Genomic DNA, 22600 nt, shown 5'->3' with positions numbered 1-22600 from the left:
GGCCGAGAGGTGAGCAGAGGTGGTGGGTGGCAGTGGGGGGGGAGGGGGGGGGGGGGGTGTGGAGGGGGGGGGGGGGGGGGGGGGGAGAGATGGGGCATGGGGAGAAGTGATGGTTTCCTCCTTCCTTTGCTGAGAAAGTCTCATCAGGCTGCCACCTAGCCTTGCCCTTGCATTTCCAGCCAACCTACGGAATCGCAAGCCTACATAGGAAGCTGGGACCTACAGAACCCAAGTTACAACCAGCTTGGGGCTATTATTAAGGTAAATGCCCCGACTGAAAAGCTCTTTCAAGCATCTGGCAAAGAAGTTGAGGATTTTGAACCAAATGGCACCAGGGATGAGGGACTTCAGCCAAAGTTATGGCTGTTCTCCTCAGTTGTGGTCTTCTTTGTGTTGCTAAATTCAGGATGGTGGGCGTAGTGTTCACAAAGACCACAAAATAGCTTGAACTTGATCAAAGCTATGAATTTATTAACACAGCAAATTTGGATTCGACACGTACTCCTAAATATTACACAGTTGATAATTAACATATAATCTACACTCAACTACAATTAATCTCTACACTATAATAAGCTATGATCTGCTCCTCTGCACGCTATATTTACTTCAGTCTTACTCTTGTTAACTCCTTCACTGCTCTCTCTCCACAAGGCATCAATGTCTTGTATACTTGTAATTGAAGCTCCATCTAGTGGCTGATCAAGACATTTCATTAACCCTTGCAGTTCTTACATTTATGATAATACCACACTCAGTGAAGAGTAGATTTAGGGGATTTTTAATGGGTGGCACAGTGGTAACGCTGTTGCTTCACAGCAGCAGGATCCCAGGTTTGATTCCAGGCTTGGGTCACTGCCTGTGCGGAGTCTGCCCATTCTCCCTGTGTCTGCATGGGTTTCCTCCGGGTGCTCCGGTTTCCTCCCACAAGTCCCGAAAGACGCGTTGTTAGGTGAATTGGATATTCTGAATTCTCCCTCTGTGTACCCGAACAGGCGCCGGAGTGTGGCGACTCGGGGATTTTCACAGTAACTTCATTGCAGTGTTAATGTAAGCCTACTTGTGACACTGATAAAGATTACTATTAATAGAGGTGTTTGAAATAAAGAAGAAATTTCCTCGGGTGGATGTAGCTGTTACAAGGGGGCATAACTATAAGGTTCAGGGTGGGAGATATAGGAGGGATGTCCGAGGTAGGTTCTTTACTCAGAGAGTGGTTAGGGTGTGGAATGGACTGCCTGCTGTGGTAGTGGAGTCGGACATTTTAGGAACTTTCAAGCGGTTATTGGAGAGGCACATGGAACACACCAGAATGACAGGGAGTGGGATAGCTTGATCTTGGTTTCGGACAATGCTCGGCACAACATCGAGGGCCGAAGGGCCTGTTCTGTGCTGTACTGTTCTATGTTCTAAATTTGATTGAGTAAATAAGGAGGAGCTGTTTTCACTTGAAGACTGGTGAGTGGCTTGAGGAGAAAGATTTAAGGTGACTGACCAAAGAACCAGGAGCGAGGTGAGAATTGTTTTCGGAATGCTGTGATCCGGAATGTGCTGCCTGAAAGTGCGATCGAAGCAGGTCCAATGATAACTTTCAAAACGGAATTCGATAAAAACCTGAAGTAGAACAAAATTTAAAGGTAGCAGAGAAAGGAAAGGGGAGTGGGATTAGTTGTAAAGTTCTCTCAAAGAGCCAACATAGGCCCAAATGGGTCGAATGGCCTCCTTCTATGATTCACCCACTCTCCTCTCCTCGGTTTACATTTATTATTTTTAAGCGGCAGTTTAGTCCTCCGGAGGTTAACTAGGAACCGATACATAGATCCACAGTAGTTACATGCTCCTTGCGTGTAAATCTGGAAGCAATTGGAAGGGCTACACTCCAGCAGTTAGCAAATGGAGCATTGCTGACTAACAGCTCCTGATCTGGTCTCGTCAGCTTTTCCGCTGAAGAAAACCGTAATTCTGGAAGGAGGGCCGGGAAGGAACATTTTAAAAATGATTTTAACTCAGGGTGCCGCGTGGAGCTCGTCGCCCAACCAATTTGGTGACGCTGAATAAATAAATAGTGTCCATCTTGAAATGTTTCCAAGCCCAGTTTGAAACATGCTCCATGGCCGCCGTCAAGCATAACTACAGTCAAATGGGCAGGCGGATTATTCCGAATATTTTTCGATTTTCGTCCACACCAGAAAACATTTGTAATCGCGCGCATGAGCTGTGTCTGATCCAAGGCCAGAGGAGTGTTGAGGATCAATTAAGTAAATACAGGATGAGACTCTCTCTCTCTCTCTCTCACAGACAAAAAGATCGATAGACAGATTGAAAATAACTGGCAGGAGGAACTCGGAGGGGGAGGGGCGGAAAATGGGGACATTTTTATTTCCACGGTGAGTTGTTACAATCTGGAATGCGCTGGCTGAAAGGGCAGTTGAAGCAAAGTTCAATCATAATTTTCAACACAGAATGACACAAATTCCTACACACTCTCCAATGCCTTTGTGTCTGGTTCTGGAGGATGTTGTGGTGCAGCGATCATCCCCATATCTCTGGGCCAGAGGCTTGGGGTTCAAGTACGCCTTCATGATGGCCATCGAAAGTGCACGCATAACATGGCCAAAACAGGCCGCTTATCAATCTTGTTATTGGGAGGGGTCTCTGGTGGGGGTCTCTGTAATGGGGGTCTCTGGTGAGGAAGTGGGGGGTGGGTCACCCTTGTACTGTGTGTGGCCCCTTTGTACTCATGTAATAAAAGAGGGATAAAGAAAAGAAAGGGTGTTCAGGGCAAGGCCATGATAAAAATATGAGTTATGGTTTTACATAGATCTGGAATCTGGAATCAAAGGTCAAAGGGCGTATTCCTTCAGAGAGTAGTTGGCTGACTGTTGCAGGGTGATCCGTATTTCCAGAAGGGAGAAATTTCATACTGGGAAAACAAAGGTAGAATTGAATTAGTCTTGAAGGCAGAAGCTTCAATGTTCCAGTCATTCAGTGTAGATGAGGGACGGATGTCTTCCTGCTCGGTAGACCGCGACAGGCTGTTTGCCTGGATTTCTGTTTCTCTGTGCAAGTCAAACAGTGATTGATGATAAGATCCAACAGCTTATCAATTAAAGGAGTGCAGACAGCTCAAGTCTTGGTCCTATGATCGGGTGGCTTTGATTTGACTATTGAGGCCCCTGGTTGAAACCCATTGTTAACATGGGACTGGAACGGCAGCACGGTGGCACAGTGGTTAGCACTGTTGCCTCACGGCACTGAGGATCCAGTTTCGATCCCGGCCCTTGGTCACTGTCCATGTGGAGATTGCACATTCTCCCGTGTCTGCGTGGGTCTCACGCCCACAACCCAAATTTGTGCAGGGTAGGTGGATTGGCCAAGCTAAATTGCCCCTTAATTTAAAAAAAAAGAATGGTGCACTTTAATTTTTAAAATGGGACAGGAGAATAGAACTGCCCACGGTATGATGTATAGAGTCACATGGTCGGAGAATATTTTAGAAGGCGAGAACCTGCATTGAACAGCGCCATGCTTGCCTTTAACTGTGATCTGTATCTAGCTAACTGATACATCTACCAAACCCAGGGTTCAACATCGTGTTCAGAGGTGGCACCAAAATACAACAGTCTCCCAGCGGGACTCCCCGTTCCTGAGACTAAGTGTTGACGCCGGGGCAGGATTCGTGGTCTTCTACAACAGCAAAACAGGTGGCGCACCTGGACTGATTCAGCGACCGTTGAGCGACTAGCACCGGCACAACGTGGAACACGGTCAACTTCAATGGAAAATGGTGTTGGATTGGCCGAGGTCAGGATTGACACTTGAGAGGCTGACAAGATGCAGCCACGTATTAGCACTCCACTCCCCACACACACACCATCCCAGCCAAGAAGATGGCACTGTTTGCGTTGCAGCACACCCATCCCGTTGTGGGTGGCTGGGTCCAGAGGGCACCTTTGCGGGTGACCTGGACAACCATATGACCTGCAACCCTAAGTTCACAGTGGGCAGTCAGCGGCGTGCGCAGCTGCATGGCTGCCTTGCCGGCTGCGGCAATGGTGTTCAGAGCCCGTCCATCCCGACCTCACAGCCCATTTCCTGGCCACCCCCCACTACTGCCCCCAGCCCTGGCAGAAGCCGCCAGCCAGTAGCACAACCGTCAGCAAACTATGGCGATTTTTGACACTTTCCGTGCCCCCTCTCCCTCTCTCAGCAGCAACGGCGCCTGTTTCATTAAAAGGACAAGTGAACATCGCCGCCAGGAATTCCCCACAGCGGAGGCCCCGGAGTATACCGGGTCAGGCTCACTAATGATATGGTGTTTATTATACATGCGGGGTGGAGCATTGATCCCGCTGTCGAGTCACCGGAGAATTGCGATTTGGCGTGAAACCAGCACCCGCCATGATTTCGCCGTCAAAACGCATTCTCCGCTCAATTGCACTTCCCAATTTCGGCTTCGGCCGAGGGAGATTCCCACCCCCTATATTTGGAGGATGTGCAAGGTTGCGTATTTTATGACGAGGGACTGTCGCCTGACTCGGGCAATAACTCCAAACTAGTTTATTTGTCCTATGTACAATTTATATAAGGTGGGTTACTGAATAGGCAGTGCCTTTGAGTGCTGCCTGTCTGGCACACAGAGTAGTTAGCACGTACCTGCGGTGTCACAGGTACATCCTAGTCTACATCACTCTGTAGCATATCCATTCTATTGGCTCATGACACAACACAATCCCAAAATATGCTGTCTATGAGAGAGGCAGGGGTCTGACCAGTCCTGCTCAGGACTATTCAATAGGATGTCAACTGAAGGTAGGTGAATCTTCGCTTCTACGCATTCCTGTCGGTGTCGGAGCGTGCCACCAGATCCATAGCTGGAGCTGTAATAGCTTGAACAATGCAGTGAGACAGGAGGGCTGTCAATGACACTAGAGATGTGACCTTGATACTCAATACAAGGCCTGAATTATCCCACTGACGACGATCCAATGTCAGTAACAACACTATGAGCAGTCAGAGTTTGATATAGCGTGGCAATCAATTGACCTTCTTCCTGCCCCTGCTACTGCAAGTGAAGAAAACCACTCTCCTGGGATATGTCCGCTTCAAGTAAGAAGAAATAAAAGGCACCTACGTTTTCGCAGCACAGCCATTGACACACAGTGCGGCCTCATGCCTGAGATAGTTACAGTCTATATTATACATGTCCATTCCCACCGGGACCAATGGAGGTTTAATATGTTAACCAAATAGAGAAGGCAGCCATGGCTTTGTTGGTAGTGCTCTTTGCTCTGAGTCAGAATGTTGCGGGTTCAACACCCACTCCAGAGACTTAAAGCACGTAGTCCAGGATGAAACATCCAGCCCACTGCTGAGGGAGTGCTGTACTATTGGGGGTGCTGCCTTTCAAATGCAATGTTGACGTGTTTGCCCTCTTCGGTGGATTTGCTGTGAGTTAAAATATTCACCAGTCACAATCTAATAGAGTGACAGATCAGGTTCGAGGGCTGAATGGCCTATTCTTTTTCCTATGTTCTTCTCTTCCCAGCCAGGTCAGGGTGACTTGACTGAAGAAGAGCTAGTGCCTCCTTTTTTAGAAGAATTATGTTAAGCAGTGTCGGAAGCCCTTTTATTGAGGTTATTAGGGTTATGAAGTTATTTGGGAACTATGCTCCTCTCTATGCAGGGGCTGTTTTAGCTCACTGGGCTAAATCGCTGGCTTTTAAAGCAGACCAAGGCAGGCCAGCAGCACGGTTCAATTCCCGTACCAGCCTCCCCGAACAGGCGCCGGAATGTGGCGACTAGGGGCTTTTCACAGTAACTTCATTGAAGCCTACTCATGACAATAAGCGATTTTCATTTCATTTCTCGTGCTTCAGTCTGGCTGGTTTCCCCTTCTTTCCGCTTCAAAGTATTGCGGCGCTGACTTGCTGCATCAAAATCGATATCTTAACAACACTGGGCCGCAATACTCCAGACGCTGCGGAATGACTGTTGTCCCAATCTTCGATGTCACAGAAACTCTCCTGCCTCAGCTCTCACAGTTTCCTGAGTAAAAATAAAGCCTCGTCTCCTTTTAGCGCCGATGTGTCAGAGCACTGTCACAACCAACAACGTACTTTTTTTTTTTTGAAGAGCAGTCACTGCTGTAATGTGGGAAACATGGCAGGCAATTTGTGCGCAGCAAGATCCCACAATGTGAGAAGGGCCAAGGGTGACGGGGAAAGGGCAGGGAAGTGGACGTGAGGAAAGTCGGATCAGCCATGATCCTATTGAATGGCGGAGCAGGGTAGAGGGACCAAACAGCCGAGTCCTGTTCCCGTTTCTTATGGTGTCGGTAGAGCGATGAATAGTGGCCAGAATACCAGCAAGAACCCTCCTGCTCTGCCGAGAGGCCAGGCGCTGCCCTGGTTCTATCTCGTATGAAATTTGGGCTTCGCGCTCAGTACTGGCGCTGAGGAGCTAGTCCAGCCTTCCTGCTCAAATCTCTGAAGTAGCGCACAGACCTGCAACCTCCTGACTCAGCTGACCTGAAAAGGTCCAAGTAATTGATGGGAGAAATTCCATGGAAACAGAAACCTCCCAAGTGTGCCTCATTTGACTGAGGTTGACAATTAATCAGACCTGTTAGTTTGGAAATTTATCCTGGATCACGGCCACGTTGTTAATTTAACAGAGTTAACCATCACACAAAGCAGCTTAAATTATATGGGATGAATGTCACGATAATATAAATCCTGAATAAGGCCCCCCCCCATCACCCCCCCCCCCCCCCTCCCCAGTTACTGGCCGCAGTATTTTCTCGTCTCGAAATTTCTCTTTCATAGAATCATAGAAGTTACAGGGCAGAGGAGGACATTCGGCCCATTGAGTCTGCACCGGCCCTTGGAAAGAGCACCCCACTTTAGCCCGCACCTCCACCCTATCCCCGTAATCCAGTAACCCCACCTCACCTTTTTTTGGACACTAAGGGGCAATGTATCACGGCCAATCCACCTAACCTGCACATCTTTGGGCTGTGGGAGGAAACCGGAGCACCCGGAGGAAAGCCACGCAGACACGGGGAGAACGTGCAGACTCCGCACAGACAGTGACCCAGAGCCGAGAATCGAACCTGGGACCCTGGAGCTGTGAAGTAACAGTGCTAACCACTGTGCTACCGTGCCGCCCTTTTGATTTGATGCCGTCCAAATTAATTTGCTATTTGGACTGAAATCAGGAGGAAACTTTGGGCTGTGTCGTTCTGCCCGATAACTGAATTTAACAGCTTCATGCTCAGATCATTTTTAATTTTCAGCAGGATCTATCCTGCTTGGCCTACTTTAAGATAATTGGTAATTGAACACCACAAATGGTTCGGTTGTGAAAGATGTAACTGGAGTCAGCCTTTCTACAATGGGGCATTACTTCTAGTTTTCAGTCATGACAAATAAATATTCAGAGTGGGTGTATACAGTGTGACTAATCCTGTTCAGTTCCATTAACTGACTGCAAGATTGCCTCCACTCATGGTCTGCTGTACCACCCTCTTGTTTTGCATATATACCAAAACGTGAAGCAAACCCCTTCAGCAAACGTGTTGTCTCTGCATGGGGCCCAGATGCTTAAACCTTGAGGACCTCAGCTCTTGCCATCTGTGACATTGTGTGCAATGCCTGGGACATTAAGAGTTAATGTGATACATTATTTCACCACCAGATGGAGCTGGGGAGCAGACCTATAAAAGGGAATGCCTCTCAGACTTGTGGGAGAGTGTAGTGGGAGAGCAGATAGTGAACAGTCTAGAGACAGTTCGAGAGATAGTGTGTTAGAGACAATGGTTAGTTATGGTATAGATAGTAATTGTATTATATAGTGTTGGTAGCTTTAGGAATAGTGTTCGAACTGCATTGAGAGTGGTGTAATAAAATTAGCTTTGTTAATTCAACATAGCTTTGTGGCCCTTTGTACACATTACCACCTTTATCCATCCCGAGTTTAACAGAGACAAAGAACACTGTACCAGTACAGCACAAGTCATGCCACACCAGCCTCGGAGACACCCAGCTCAACACAGCAATGTGCATCATTGCAGAGTGTTTCCCATTGTGTGAGGATCATTCAGCCTCTCTGGTCATGACCGAACTCATTCAGTTACGGTCGAAAGTCAGGACTCACATTGATAAGCCGCGCTGAACGATGACGAATAATGCAATCAACACATGTTTCAAGTTTGAATAATCAGGGCAGCACGGTGGCGCAGTGGGTTAGCCCTGTTGCCTCACGGCGGCGAGGTCCCAGGTTCGATCCCGGCTCTGGGTCACTATCCGTGTGGAGTTTGCACATTCTCCCCGTGTTGGGTGGGTTTCACCCCCACAACCCAAAGATGTGCAGGGTAGGTGGATTGGCCACGCTAAATTGCCCCTTAATTGGAAAAATTGAATTGGGCACTCTAAATTCAAAAAAAAAGTTTGAATAATCAGAGTCTGTTTATTATGTAGAGCGAATCAAAATGTGGCACAATCAATGCTAACTGTTTTTATGTGGCTGATAACAAAACAGATTACTTCCCCTTGGACTTCACCAACTCAGCCCCTCCGGGTTCCCTTACTCACAGTTCTTTAACCCCCAAAGTTACCTAAGGTTTGGTCAGGAGATGTGAGGTGACGCTCCACACGGCGTTGGGCTGAGTATTCCGCAGGTGGAATGTCCACCTCCTCGTGTCCTAGCTGGTCAATGTCCTTGGGGCCGTGCCTGCTCCTGGGGGGAAGCGACTTCCTTCAGTCCTGGTTGTAGAGAGTGGGTGAGAGAGAGCGAGACGGACGTTGCCCTGATGTATCGACCTTGTCGAGCTGCAGGCTTCGCGTTCCTGCCATTTCTTTTCACCCCAAGGCTCACCCCAGTTGCACCGTTTCTGCCTGACCTGCACAGACGGCGAAAACAAACCCCAATATTGTGTTGGTTGGCCTTCTGGACAGAAAGCTTTGTTTGAGTGGGCATTATTTCCCCATCCCTCGTCTAGCTGATATTGCGGAACAAAGGGAAATTCCTGATCTAGAATATTGTACGATGCATGAACTGCCTCCCGATGGGCAATAACATCAGAATTTAGAAGGTTAAGGGGTGATCTGATCGAGGTATCCAAGAAATTAACAGGGAAAGACAGGGTAGATAAACTGTTTCCATGCTTGAAGATTCCAAAACCAGGGAGCAGAGTCTAAAAATTAGATCCAGACCGTTCAGGGGAGATGTTCAGAAGAACTTCTTCACTCAAAGAGTGGTAGAAGTTTGGAACTCTCTCCCACAAACTGCAGTTGAAGTGAGAACAATTGTTAATTTTAAATTTGAGGTTGATGGATTTTTGTTAAGCGGAGATGCAAAGGGAGTGTTTTGCAAACTTTTTTTCCCAGGACCCACTTTTACAAATTGGCTGACCTTCGGACTCACACCTGCCGACCGTCACAACCCACGCCGGACGACCTTCGTAACCCACGCCCGACGACCTTTGAGACCCACACCAGCTGACCTTTGCAATCCATGCCAGCCGACCTTCATCACCCACCATTTCTGCTTGCTGCCTCTTCAAATCAGTCCCCACCCCAGCCACCAGATTGGCCAGGTTAAGTTTACGGAGCTAGGCCCAATCATGGGCCACCCGAATTCCTAGATCCTGAAATCTAGTGGCTGGATGAAATGGTAGCCTCCCCAGATCAGCTCCCCTCACCGCAACAAATTCACTCATGCTCCGGTTCAGCTTATACCCTGAAAATGAGCCAAACTTCCTGAGCACCTCTGTTATCTCCCCCATGTTGGAGAGAGGGTCCGTGATGTATAACTGCACATTCTTCGCATTTGTGGACACTCTATGTTCCCTCCCTCCACGCTGTAGCTTGTACAGGTCCCACCAGAACCAGAAGGGGGATAATATTCACCACCAGTGTGTACTGGAGAACACTAATATTAATTGGGGATATGTGACAGTGCACGAGTGTGAATTAGTGAAGGGTAAGAGAGTGTGTCTGTAAAATTGAGTTTATTACTCAAATGTTTACCCAGGTCCCCTTATTTGTGAGGTGAACAAAGGACAAATAATGTTTATGATTCAGCCAAATTTATTATCAAACACAGTAAAACAGTTACCCCTCTTAAATTATTCCAACTATAATAATCCCAAGATTTTCAATACTCCGCGGTGCTGATGAACTCAGTTGAGCTGTGGTTCCAATTCTCTGAGTCCTGCATGTCTCAGGGTTTCTGTCCCCGAAGGTGAGTCTCACATGCTGCTTCGTTCCATCCTCTGGTCCATCGTCAAATCATCTCTGTTGCCTCTGTGCCGAGTCTTCGCTGGGGAGGGTCCTGAGGGGGTCGATCTTTGTCCCCCTCTTCGTACCTTTCCGGAAAGTTCTCTGGCCCTCAGCCAATGATGCCTCAGGGCGGGGGTCACAACATCCAATGGAGTTGCCAATTACAACTCTGCAGGATCCCAGGAACCACCCCCAGGGGTTCATGTCCAGGTTTATTGTTCGCACGTAACCTTGCTCCATATATGGTAAGGACAGGAAAACTGGGTGCCAGAAAGTCTCACTTCATCTGGGCAATCCACAACAATTGATCCATTCGAATGGGACCGATTCTCACCTGATGGCTTGTTGACAGGGCAGGCCCAGACTTGTCCTGGCTGTCTGTCTCTGTTCAATGGATTCGAACTTGGCTGTTCAAATTCCCGTCAGGCCTGTCTGCGAGGTGGATGTGGTTTCATTTAAAATGTCCAATTCCTAATTTAATAATAATAATAGCTTATTGTCACAAGTAGGCTTCAATTAAGTTACTGTGAAAAGCCCCTAGTCGCCACATTCCGGCGCCTGTTCGGGGAGGTCGGTGCAGGAATTGAACCCGCGCTGCTGGCCTTGTTGTGCATTACAAGCCAGTTGTTTAGCCCACAGTGCTAAACCAGTCCAAGTGTCCAATTTTATATGGGGCCTAAAATTCAGGCCGCTGTCCATTTTACCATGCAAGTGTACCAGTGTGCACTGAAGAAGAGTGCCAACACTGAATGGGGAAGAGTACAGTGTGCACTGGACAAGTGTGTCAGTGATCACTGGGGAAAAGTGCCAGTGTGCGCAGAAATGTGTCAGTGTACACTGGGGAAGAATGTTCATGTTCACTGGGGAAGAGTGATAGTAGAGAGGGGGCAGAGTGCCAGGCAGTACTTCAATGGCACTGAAACTTTCCTTCCTGCAAGGGAGATGTTCTGCCTGTAGACCGAGTGGTCATGTGAGAACATGATGACGCGACTGCAAAAGAGGTCACATGGCGGGAGCGCAGGAGTTATCTCCGAGAGCGCAGGCAGGGCTCAAGTGTTGAAGTAGCTGTTAATGTAGTGAATCAACGGCATTTTGATGAAAATGAAAGGGGCTAGTTTAGCACAGGGCTAAATCGCTGGCTTTGAAAGCAGACCAGGGCAGGCCAGCAGCACTGTTCGATTCCCGTAACAGCCTCCCCGAACAGGCGCCGGAATGTGGTGACTAGGGGCTTTTCACAGTAACTTCATTTGAAGCCTACTTGTGACAATAAGCGATTTTCATTTCATTTCAATCCTTGCTGTCAGTGAGTTGGGACACCACAACATTCACATGGTGTCAGGAGTTGACAGTATGGCAGAGTGGCTCCACTGGCGCTATGGGTTAGCGTGCGGTACTTATACAACAGTGCAGCCAGCAAGCCATGCCAATGTTGTGAGTTTGAGCCACACCTGGAGCACAGACTTTATGGGCGGCAAGGTAGTACAGTGGTTAGCACTGTTGCTTCACAGCGGCAGGGTCTCGGGTTCAATTCCTGCTTGCACCACTGCCTGTGCGGAGTCTGCACGTTCTCCCCGTGTCTGCGTGGGTTTCCTCCGGGTGCTCCGGTTTCCACCCACAAGTCCCGAAAGACGTGCTTGGACATTGGTGAATTGGACATTCTGAATTCTCCCTCAGTGTACCCGAACAGGCGGTAGTGTGATGACGAGGGGCTTTTCACAGTAACTTCATTGCAGTGTTAATGTAAACCTGCTTGTGACACTACGTAATAAAGTTTATTATTATTCAGGGCTTTGTCAGATTGACCCACCCAACTTTGATGAAAATGTTGCGGTTGTTTGGGAATGGTTCGTGGAGGAGTGTTGTATTTACTGTGGTGCTGCATTGTCTGACAAGTCGAGAAAGGTACAGGCTCATACTCTACCAAACCTAGCGGGATCTGAGGGCGTTGAAGCATTCGTGTCATATATTCTCCTGACAGAGGAGGATAAAGAGGACCCTGAAATAATTCTAAAAATGTTCGAGTATACCTGCTTCCAGTAAATAATATATAATCCTTGACAGACATGCGCCAGTTCAACAAACCAAAGAGCAGATTAATCGGCACAATCTTACACGGAGCACCCTAAAAATATTGGCAAAGACATTTTGGAACTCGCACTGATTAACTAGACAGGGATCAAATAATTTTGGGAATTCATAGTGATGTGGTCCACAAGCAGCTTCTGCGGGAGAATGTTATATGCAGCCATTAGCATCTGAATGTTAAACGAACAATCAGAAAAAAGAAGCCGAGGTTTTAAGCGGGGAACAGAAGTGTTCACAGTCCATGGGGCGCCAGCACTCTCTGAACAACAGCGTGTCTTGCATGTGGTAAAATATGTAACAAATATGGCAAGTGGAATATCTTCACAAAGTGCTGCAGGTCGAAACCACAGCAGCTTCCCTCTGCCATCTGCAACATGGCAGCTGGTGGCTCCTCCAGGGGTAGAAGCGTGGGTAAGGTGACGAACTGAAGCTCAAGCAAGCAGCACAGCTACAGGGCCTCTAACAACAGTCTATTGTGAGAATATCGACACCGTCACAGGAAAGGGTGGGATCTTTACCACCCTCAACATGATTTGCATTAACACTAAGACTGAAGGCAAAGATTGACAACGGAGCAAAGTAACGTATTGTCCAGCTGAAAGTTATGGAAACTTGATCCACATGCAGCACCAAACCCCAGCACCCAGCCAGACATCGTGCCTGGTGGCAGACAAACCATCCGCACTGGTGGCATAACCACCCTCCACTGCATACAGGGACATTTCACGCTTCACATAGTTGACCATAATATAAAGCTACTCCTAGGGCAGGTCAGCATTACATTAGGGCTCATTCAACCTGGTCCAGAAGTGCATGATCAACAACCCCCCTCAGACTTGACAGCGTATAGAGAGGACCTCTTCAAATGTGGCATCGTTGGTAAGCTACCAGTTGTATGCCGCATGAGGCTAGATGATTCGGTACCACCAACAGCTCCAAGAAGAGTACCAATAGCCATGAAGCAGAACATTGTTAATGAGCTGCATCGGATGACAACACTGGGTGTCATCATTCCTATAGAATAGGCCGCAGAATGTTTTTCAGAAACAGCAGCAAAGAAAGACGGCACAGTCAGGATACGCAGTGACCCAGTTCACTTGAACAAGGCACCGTTCAGACCGCTGCACCCTCTGAAGACAGTGGAACAGGTGATAGCAGACATGCCAAATGCTAAAGTGTTCAGCATTCACGACGCAAAATGTGGGTTTTGACAGATCCCGTTAGATGATGAATCCTCAAATCTAACCACATGCATGTCTCCAGCAGATATTGTTTTGTTTTGTATGCCCGATATGACCTCCATTGGAAGTGAGGTCTTCCATTGGTGCGTTGAGAAACCCGTTGTGTGCCAATCTTGCGAGATCATTGTTGATAAAATCCTGGTTGCACTATGCAAGAACATGATGCACATCTTCGTCGTCTTGACAGAATCAGGACCATCCAATTAAAGACCCTGGGCATGCAGATTCAGGTTAATCATGTTCCTTGACATAGATCATCAGGGCAGCACTGTAAGCAGTGGTGATAGCAACAATGGCTTCACAGCTCCAGGGTCCCAGGTTCAATTCCGGCTTGGGGTCAATCTGTCTGTGTGGATCTGCATATCCTCCCCGTGTCTGCGTGTGGTTTCCTCCGGGTGCTCCGGTTTCCCTCCCACAGTGCCAAAGATGTGTAGTTAGGTGGATTGGCCATGATAAAATTGCCCTTAGTGTCCAAAATTGCCCTTGTGTGGGTGGGGGTCGGGTAAGGTGCTCTTTCCAAGAGCTGGTGCAGACTCGCTGGGCCGAGTGGCCTCCTTCTGCACTGTGAATTCCTAATGAATTTTATGATAATTCATTTACTCACGCCAGTAGTGTAAAGCCCGATCCAGACAAGACAATAACAATACAATGATGGCCATTCCTATGAACAAGGATTCTTGGTCTGACAATTTGTATTCCAATTTATATCCATGTTATAGTGAGGTCACTGGACCTCTTTGCAACTCCTCCACCAGTTTGCGAATGGCGTTGGAAAGATCACCACAAAGCGATCTTCAACAGGCTCAAACCACACCCGCACTCCCTGCTGGTATGACGATACTTTGATGCTCAAACATTCATACTGATATCAGCAGCGCCTCCAAGGCGGAATTGGTGCCATCTGCAGCCAGAATGACATCAATAGCCTTGGAATTAAGGGCCCTCGCTGACACTGAGACCTGTTATACTCACAGCGAAAAGGAACTCCTCATTCTAGTCTTCCCCTGTCAGAAATTCCATGGCTTCACAAATGGTCATCCTGAAACTGATCATCAGCTACACATAACTATCTTGAATAAGCCTCTCCACACTGTGTCTGCACAACTTCGACACATGATGCTAAGCTGCAATGTTTTAATTTCAGCGTCACCTGTAAATATGATAAGGAACTGATGCCTTTCCCAGAGCTTCTTGCCCAGCACAGTCCAGGCAGATTGTGAGGAAGACATAAACATCCTGACAATAGAGGTGTTATCTCACATCGAATTCGGGAACTTAAAGATGCTTTATAGATGGACACCATGCGCAGGCAACTGCATAACATTATTATAGAGGGGCTGACCTGAGTCCTTAAGGGAACTTCCCCACGAGCTCTGTACATTCTCACCCTCAAGATGAACTACCTGTACAGGATGGACATGACACTGCCTGGCCAGGCATTTGTCATCCCCACTGCACGTCAGAGTGACTACAGCCAACAACTTCACCAAGGGGCAACCCCGGGCTGGAAGCAATGCGATACAGGGCCAAGGAAACACTGTCCCTCCATATACACAGACATGGAAAAGGGAAATCTCCAGATTGGCACCATGCAATGCGCTCAAGCTGCATTAGCAAAAGAACCGTCGCATCCCCCTCTCCCCCCCCACACACAACACATGGTAGACACGTTGCGAAAGAATGATCTGAGTGTGAACATTCTCGCGAGAGTTTAAGTGAAAAGCTGATGTCCATAGAATCCAAGGAATCCCTTGGAAAAGAAAAAGTGATTTGCCAAAAGGCAGACATAATTTCACAGGAGATTACGGTTGTTCTCTTGTGTGTGCATGGGAGTGCGGGGGGGGGGGGGGGGGGGGGGTGGGGAGACGGCAGGTTGGGGGCAGGTGCAGCCTTCGCCAGGATGGTCATGTCCAGACTTTGTGCTGCAAATTTAAGCAGTGGTAACAATTTCAGAATGATCCCACATTGAGAAGGCAAAGATAGGGGCGGCACGGTAGCACAGTGGTAAGCACTGTTGCTTCATAGTGCGTGGACCCGGGTTCGATTCCCGGCTTGGGTCACCGTCTGTGCGGAGTCCGCACTTTCTCCCCGTGTCTGCATGGGTTTCCTCCGGGTGCTCCGGTTTCCTCCCACAAGTCCCGAAAGATGTGCTTGTTAGGTGAATTGGACATTCTGAATTCTCCCTCTGTGTACCCAACAGGCGGCTGTAGAATGTGCGACTAGAGGATTTTAAACAGTAACTTCATTGCTAATGTGAGCCTACTTGTGACACGAGTGAAAATTATTATCATATTGAAGCTCAGTGGAAATACTGATACTGATGCAAAGAGATTACAGACAAGTTTCCAAGATTCCACAAAGGTGCAGGTAAATCAAACAATGATAAATTCTTTGTCATATCCCTAAACTGAAAAACTCGAGGATAGACAAGTCCCCCAGGCCTGATGGGATATATCCAAGGATTCTATGGGAGGTAAGAAATGGGAATGACAGGCCAGTTAGTCTTACTTCGGTGGTAGGCAAAGTAATGGAAAGGGTACTGAGGGATAGTATTTCTGAGCATCTGGAAAGACACTGCTTGATTAGGGATAGTCAGCACGGATTTGTGAGGGGTAGGTCTTGCCTTACAAGTCTTATTGACTTCTTTGAAGAGGTGACCAAGCATGTGGATGAAGGTAAAGTAGTGGATGTGGTGTACATGGATTTTAGTAAGGCATTTGATAAGGTTCCCCATGGTAGGTTTATGCAGAAAGTAAGGAGGCATGGGATAGTGGGACATTTGGCCAGTTGGATAACGAACTGGCTAACCGATAGAAGACAGAGAGTGGTGGTGGATGGCAAATATTCAGCCTGGAGCCCAGTTACCAGTGGCATACCACAGGGATCAGTTCTGGGTCCTCAGCTGTTTGTGATTTTCATTAACGACTTGGATGAGGGAGTTGAAGGGTGGGTCAGTAAATTTGCAGATGATACGAAGATTGGTGGAGTTGTGGATAGTGAGGAGGGCTGTTGTCGGCTTCAAAGAGACATAGATAGGATGCAGAGCTGGGCTGAGAAGTGGCAGATGGAGTTTAACCCTGACAAGTGTGAGGTTGTCCATTTTGGAAGGACAAATATGAATGTGGAATACAGGGTTAACGGTAGGGTTCTTGGCAATGTAGAGGAGCAGAGAGATCTTGGGGTCTATGTTCATAGATCTTTGAAAGTTGCCACTCAAGTGGATAGAGCTGCGAAGAAGGCCTATGGTGTGCTAGCGTTCATTAGCAGAGGGATTGAATTTAAGAGTCGTGAGGTGATGATGCAGCTGTACAAAACCTTGGTCAGGCCACATTTGGAGTATTGTGTGCAATTCTGGTCACCTCATTTTAGGAAGGATGTGGAAGCTTTGGAAATGGTGCAAAGGAGATTTACCAGGATGTTGCCTGGAATGGAGAGTAGGTCATACGAGGAAAGGTTGAGGGTGCTAGGCCTTTTCTCATTAGAACGGAGAAGGATGAGGAGCGAGGTTTATAAGATGATTAGGGGAATAGGGGAATAGATAGAGTAGACAGTCAGAGACTTTTTCCCCGGGTGGAACACACCATTACAAGGGGACATAAATTTAAGATAAATGGTGGACGATATAGGGGGGATGTCAGAGGTAGGTTCTTTACCTAGAGAGTAGTGGGGGCATGGAATGCACTGCCTGTGGTAGTAGTTGAGTCGGAAACATTAGGGACCTTCAAGCGGCTATTGCATAGGTACATGGATTAGGGTAGAATAATGGAGTATAGATTAATTTCTTCTTTTTTTTAAAAAATAATTTTATGGAATTTTTACAGAAAATATAAAATATACACCAACAATGAAAATGCAACAGAATAACCCATAAAAACTGTAACACCCCCCAAACCGGACAACGCATGTATCTCCTCCCTCCCACCCCCCCCCCCCAGACCCAATGAACAACAAGAGAACTTAAAAATAAATTAAAATTAATAACAAACATAGCATCAATCGTGTCCCCGCCCCCCTTTTTCCCTCCCCCCGCCCCCCCCACCCACCCGGGTTGCTGCTGCTACTGTCCAGTACCCTATCGTTGAGCCAGAAAGTCGAGGAAAGTTTGCCACCGCCTAAGAAACCCTTGTACCGACCCTCTCAGGGCGAATTTAACCTTCTCTAGCTTAATAAAACCACCATGTCATTGATCCAGATCTCCACGCTTGGGGGCCTCGCATCCTTCCATTGTAGCAAGAATCCTTCGCCGGGCTACTAGGGACGCAAAGGCCAGCACACCGGCCTCTTTCACCTCCTGCACTCCCGGCTCCACCCCAACCCCAAAAATCGCGAGTCCCCAGCCTGGCTCGACCCTGGATCCCACCACCCTCTGACACCGTCCTCGCCACCCCCTTCCAGAACTCCTCCAGTGCTGGGCATGCCCAGAACATATGGGCATGGTTCGCTGGACTCCCCGAGCACCTGACACAACTGTCTTCACCCCCAAAGAACCTACTCATCCTCGTCCCAGTCATGTGGGCCCGGTGCAGCACCTTGAATTGGATGAGGCTAAGCCGCGCACACGAGGAGGAAGAATGAACCCTCTCCAGGGCATCAGCCCATGTCCCGTCTTCGATCTGTTCCCCCAGTTCCCCCTCCCACTTAGTTTTCAGCTCCTCTACTGACGCCTCTTCCACCTCCTGCATAAGCGTGTAGATATCAGATATCTTCCCCTCTCCAACCCAGACCCCCGAAAGCACTCTGTCACTCGCCCCCCTCGCAGGAAGCAAAGGGAATCCCTCCACCTGCCATCTAGCAAATGCCTTTACCTGCAGATACCTGAACATGTTTCCCGGGGGGAGCCCAAATTTCTCCTCCAACTCCCCCAGGCTCGCAAACCTCCCATCAATAAACAGGTCCCTCAGCTGTCTAATGCCTGCTCTGTGCCAACCCTGAAATCCCCCATCAATGTTCCCCGGGACGCACCTATGGTTCCCCCTTAACGGAGCCTCCATCGAGCCCCCCACTTCTCCCCTATGTCGCCTCCACTGCCCCCAAATTTTGAGTGTAGCCGCCACCACCGGACTCATGGTATACCTCGTAGGAGGGAGCGGCCACGGCGCCGTTACTAAGGCCCCCAGACTTGTATCTCTACAGGACGCCCTCTCCATCTGTTTCCATGCTGCCCCCTCTCCCTCCATCACCCGCTTGCGCACCATCGACACATTGGCCGCCCAGTAGTACCCCGAGAGATTGGGTAACGCCAGCCCCCCCCCATCTCTACCCCGCTCCAGGAAGACCCTCTTCACCCTCGGGGTCCCATGCGCCCAAACAAAGCTCATGATGCTGCTGGTCACCCTTCTAAAAAAGGCCCTAGGGATAAAGATGGGCAAACACTGGAAGAGGAACAAGAACCTCGGGAGAACCGTCATTTTGACGGACTGCACTCTGCCCGCCAGCGATAGCGGCACCATGTCCCACCTTTTAAATTCCTCCTCCATCTGCTCTACCAGCCTGGTAAAATTAAGCTTATGGAGAGTCCCCCAACTCCTGGCCACCTGCACCCCCAGGTCTCTGAAACTCTTCACTGCCCTCTTAAACGGGAGCCTCCCAATTCCCTCCTCCTGATCTCCCGGATGTACTACAAATACCTCGCTCTTGCCTAAATTTAACTTATAGCCCGAGAAGCCCCCAAATTCCGCTAATAGCTCCATCACCCCCGGCATTCCCCCTTTTGGGTCCGCCACATACAACAGCAGGTCGTCCGCATACAGTGATACACGATGTTCCTCCCCACCCCGCACCAGACCCCTCCATCTCCCTGACTCCCTCAATGCCATAGCCAGAGGTTCAATCGCCAATGCAAAGAGCAAGGGGGACAGGGGGCACCCCTGCCTGGTCCCACGGTAGAGCCTAAAGTACTCCGATCACCTTCCATTGGTAACTACACTCGCCATCGGAACCGCGTAGAGCAACCTCACCCATTTGATGAATCCCTCCCCGAATCTGAACCGTTCCAGCACCTCCCACAGGTACCCCCACTCAACTCTATCAAACGCTTTCTCTGCGTCCAGCGCCATCCACTACCTCCGCCTCCCTCTCCACTGCCGGCATCATGATAACATTTAGCAGTCTCCGCACATTCGTGTTGAGCTGCCGTCCCTTAACGAATCCTGTCTGATCTTCGTGTATCACCCCTGGCACACAGTCCTCTATCCTGGTGGCCAGGATCTTCGCCAGCAACTTAGCGTCAACATTGAGGAGCGAGATAGGCCTGTATGATCCACACTGCAAGGGGTCCTTATCCCGCTTTAGGATCAGAGAGATCAGCGCCCACGACATCGTCGGGGCAAAGCCCCCCCCCTCCCATGCCTCATTGAAGGCTCGCACCAACAGGGGGCCCACCAGATCCGCATACTTTTTATAAAATTCCACCGGGAACCCGTCTGGCCCCGGCGCCTTACCTGACTGCATTTGTCCAATCCCTGTGACTAGCTCCTCCAACTCTATCGGTGCCCCCAGCCCCTCTACCAGCTCCTCTTGAACCTTTGGGAAACATAGCCTGTTCATGAAGCTCTCCATCCCCCCTCTCCCCATCGGAGGTTCCGACCGGTACAGTTCCTCGTAGAAGTCCCTAAAGACCCCATTTACTTCTGTCCCCTTCTGCACTACATTCCCACCCCCATCCGTCACTCCACCAATTTCCCTAGCTGCATCTCGCCTACGGAGCTGATGCGCCAACATCCTGCTCGCCTTCTCCCCATACTCATATACCGCGCCCTGCGCCCTCCTCCACTGTGTCTCCGTCTTTCGGTGGTCAACAAGTCAAATTTGGCCTGCAAACTACGCCGTTCCCCCAGCAACCCCTCCTCCGGTGCCTCCGCGTATCTCCTGTCCACATCCAGGAGATCCTCCACCAGTCTCTCCCTCTCCTTCCTCTCCCTCCTTTCCCTATGGGTCCGTATGGAGATCAGCTCCCCCCGGATCACTGCTTTCAGAGCCTCCCAGACCATCCCCACCCGGACCTCCCCCATGTCATTGGTATCAAGATACCCCTCAATACTTCTCCGGACCCTCCTACACACCTCCTCATCAGCCAGCATCCCCACATCCAGGCGCCAGAGTGGGCGCTGGGCCCGCACCTCTCCCATCTCCAGATCAACCCAGTGCAGAGCATGGTCTGAAATTGCTATGGCCGAATACTCGGCATCCTGCACCTTCGGGATCAATCCCCTGCTCAGGACGAAAAAATCTATACGGGAATAAACCCTATGGACATGAGAGAAAAAGGAATACTCCCACGCTCTCGGTCTCCCAAACCTCCAGGGATCCACCCCTCCCATCTGGTCCATGAATCCCCTCAGTACTTTGGCCGCCGCCGGTCTCCTACCCGTCCTTGAACTGGATTGGTCCAGCACTGTGTTAAAGTCTCCCCCCATGATCAGGCCCCCTGCCTCCAGGTCCGGAATGCGGCCCAACAAGCGCCTCATGAAGCCAGCATCATCCCAATTCGGGGCATATACATTAACCAGCACCACCTTCTCTCCCTGCAGCCTACCCTTCACCATAATATATCTGCCCTCCTTGTCCGACACCACCTCAGCCGCCTCAAATGCCACCCTCTTCCCCACCAGAATCGCCACACCCCCGGTTCTTCGCGTCCAATCCTGATTGAAAAACCTGCCCCACCCACCCCTTCCTCAGACGAACCTGGTTCGCCACCTTCATGTGGGTCTCCTGGAGCATAGCCACGTCCGCCTTCAACCCCTTCAGATGAGAAAATACCCGAGCCCGCTTAACCGGCCCATTCAGCCCCCTCACGTTCCAGGTAATCAGCCGGATCAGAGGGCAACCCTCCCCCACCGGCTAGCCATAGCTTATCAACTGCTCGCCCCAGGCCAGCTCGCCCCGCCCGACCCGTTCCCCATGGCGATAACGCCTCCACTCTACCCCCCCGGCCCACACCAGCTCCTTCCTGGCCATTCCAGCAGCAACCCGGTATCCCCCCCTGCCCCCCCCCACCCCCCCCCCCCCCCCGCAGGCTAGGACCCCTCCTAGCCGCGACGCACCCTCCATGGTACTTCTGTGAGTCAGCTGACTTCTGTTGACCCCGGCAGCTCCCGCCAAAACCCATCCCCTCCCGGCATGGGGTCATCCCCCTCTTGCCACACCTCCTTGGCGCCGCTTCAGCGCGGGAAAGAAAACCATTAGAGGCCACGCCCCCACCTCCAGCTCCTCCCCCCCCCGCCCCACAGCGCGGGAAACCAGAGGAAAGCCCGCGCTTTCACACTGCCACACCCCACCCTTCTGACGCAGCTCTCCAAAATCCAGTTTCACCCCAACCCCCAGCCCTGTACAGAAGGGAACATAAAAAACACAAACCCCCAACATTCCCCACATACCCCACACCCATACCCAACAGACAGACCCACCCGGAAACAGAGCAAAAAGAAAACCAGCATAAAAAACACACATGTCAAAGTTGAACAGCAACAGCAAAAACAGCAACGGCCATAGTGTGTCCCCAGACCCTAGTTCGAGTCCAGCTTCTCCGCCTGTACAAAGGCCCACGCCTCCTCCGGGGACTCGAAGTAGTGGTGCCGGTCCTTATATGTCACCCAGAGGCGCGCAGGCTGCAGCATTCCAAATCTGACCTGCTTGGCATGAAGCACCGCCTTCGTCCGGTTGAACCCGGCCCGCCGCTTAGCCACCTCCGCACTCCAGTCCTGGTAGATTCGCACTACCGAATTCTCCCACTTGCTGCTCCTCCCTTTCTTGGCCCAGAGCAGCACACACTCCCGGTCGCTGAATCGATGGAACCGCACCAGCACCGCCCTCGGGGGCTCATTTGCCTTAGGCCTCCTGGCCAGCACTCTATGAGCTCCCTCAAGCTCCAAAAGTCCTTAAATAGCGGGAGCTGCCGAACATGCGGCTTAGCTCCGCATAGCCGCAACCGGAAGTCCGATTAATTTCTTCTTAAGGGCAGCACGGTAGCATTGTGGATAGCACAATTGC

The sequence above is a fragment of the Scyliorhinus canicula genome, chromosome 11, assembly GCF_902713615.1.
Source record: "Scyliorhinus canicula chromosome 11, sScyCan1.1, whole genome shotgun sequence".
Classification (NCBI taxonomy): Eukaryota; Metazoa; Chordata; class Chondrichthyes; order Carcharhiniformes; family Scyliorhinidae; genus Scyliorhinus; species Scyliorhinus canicula.
The sequence above is the reverse complement of the archived record's forward strand: the minus strand, read 5'-3'. Positions refer to the sequence as shown.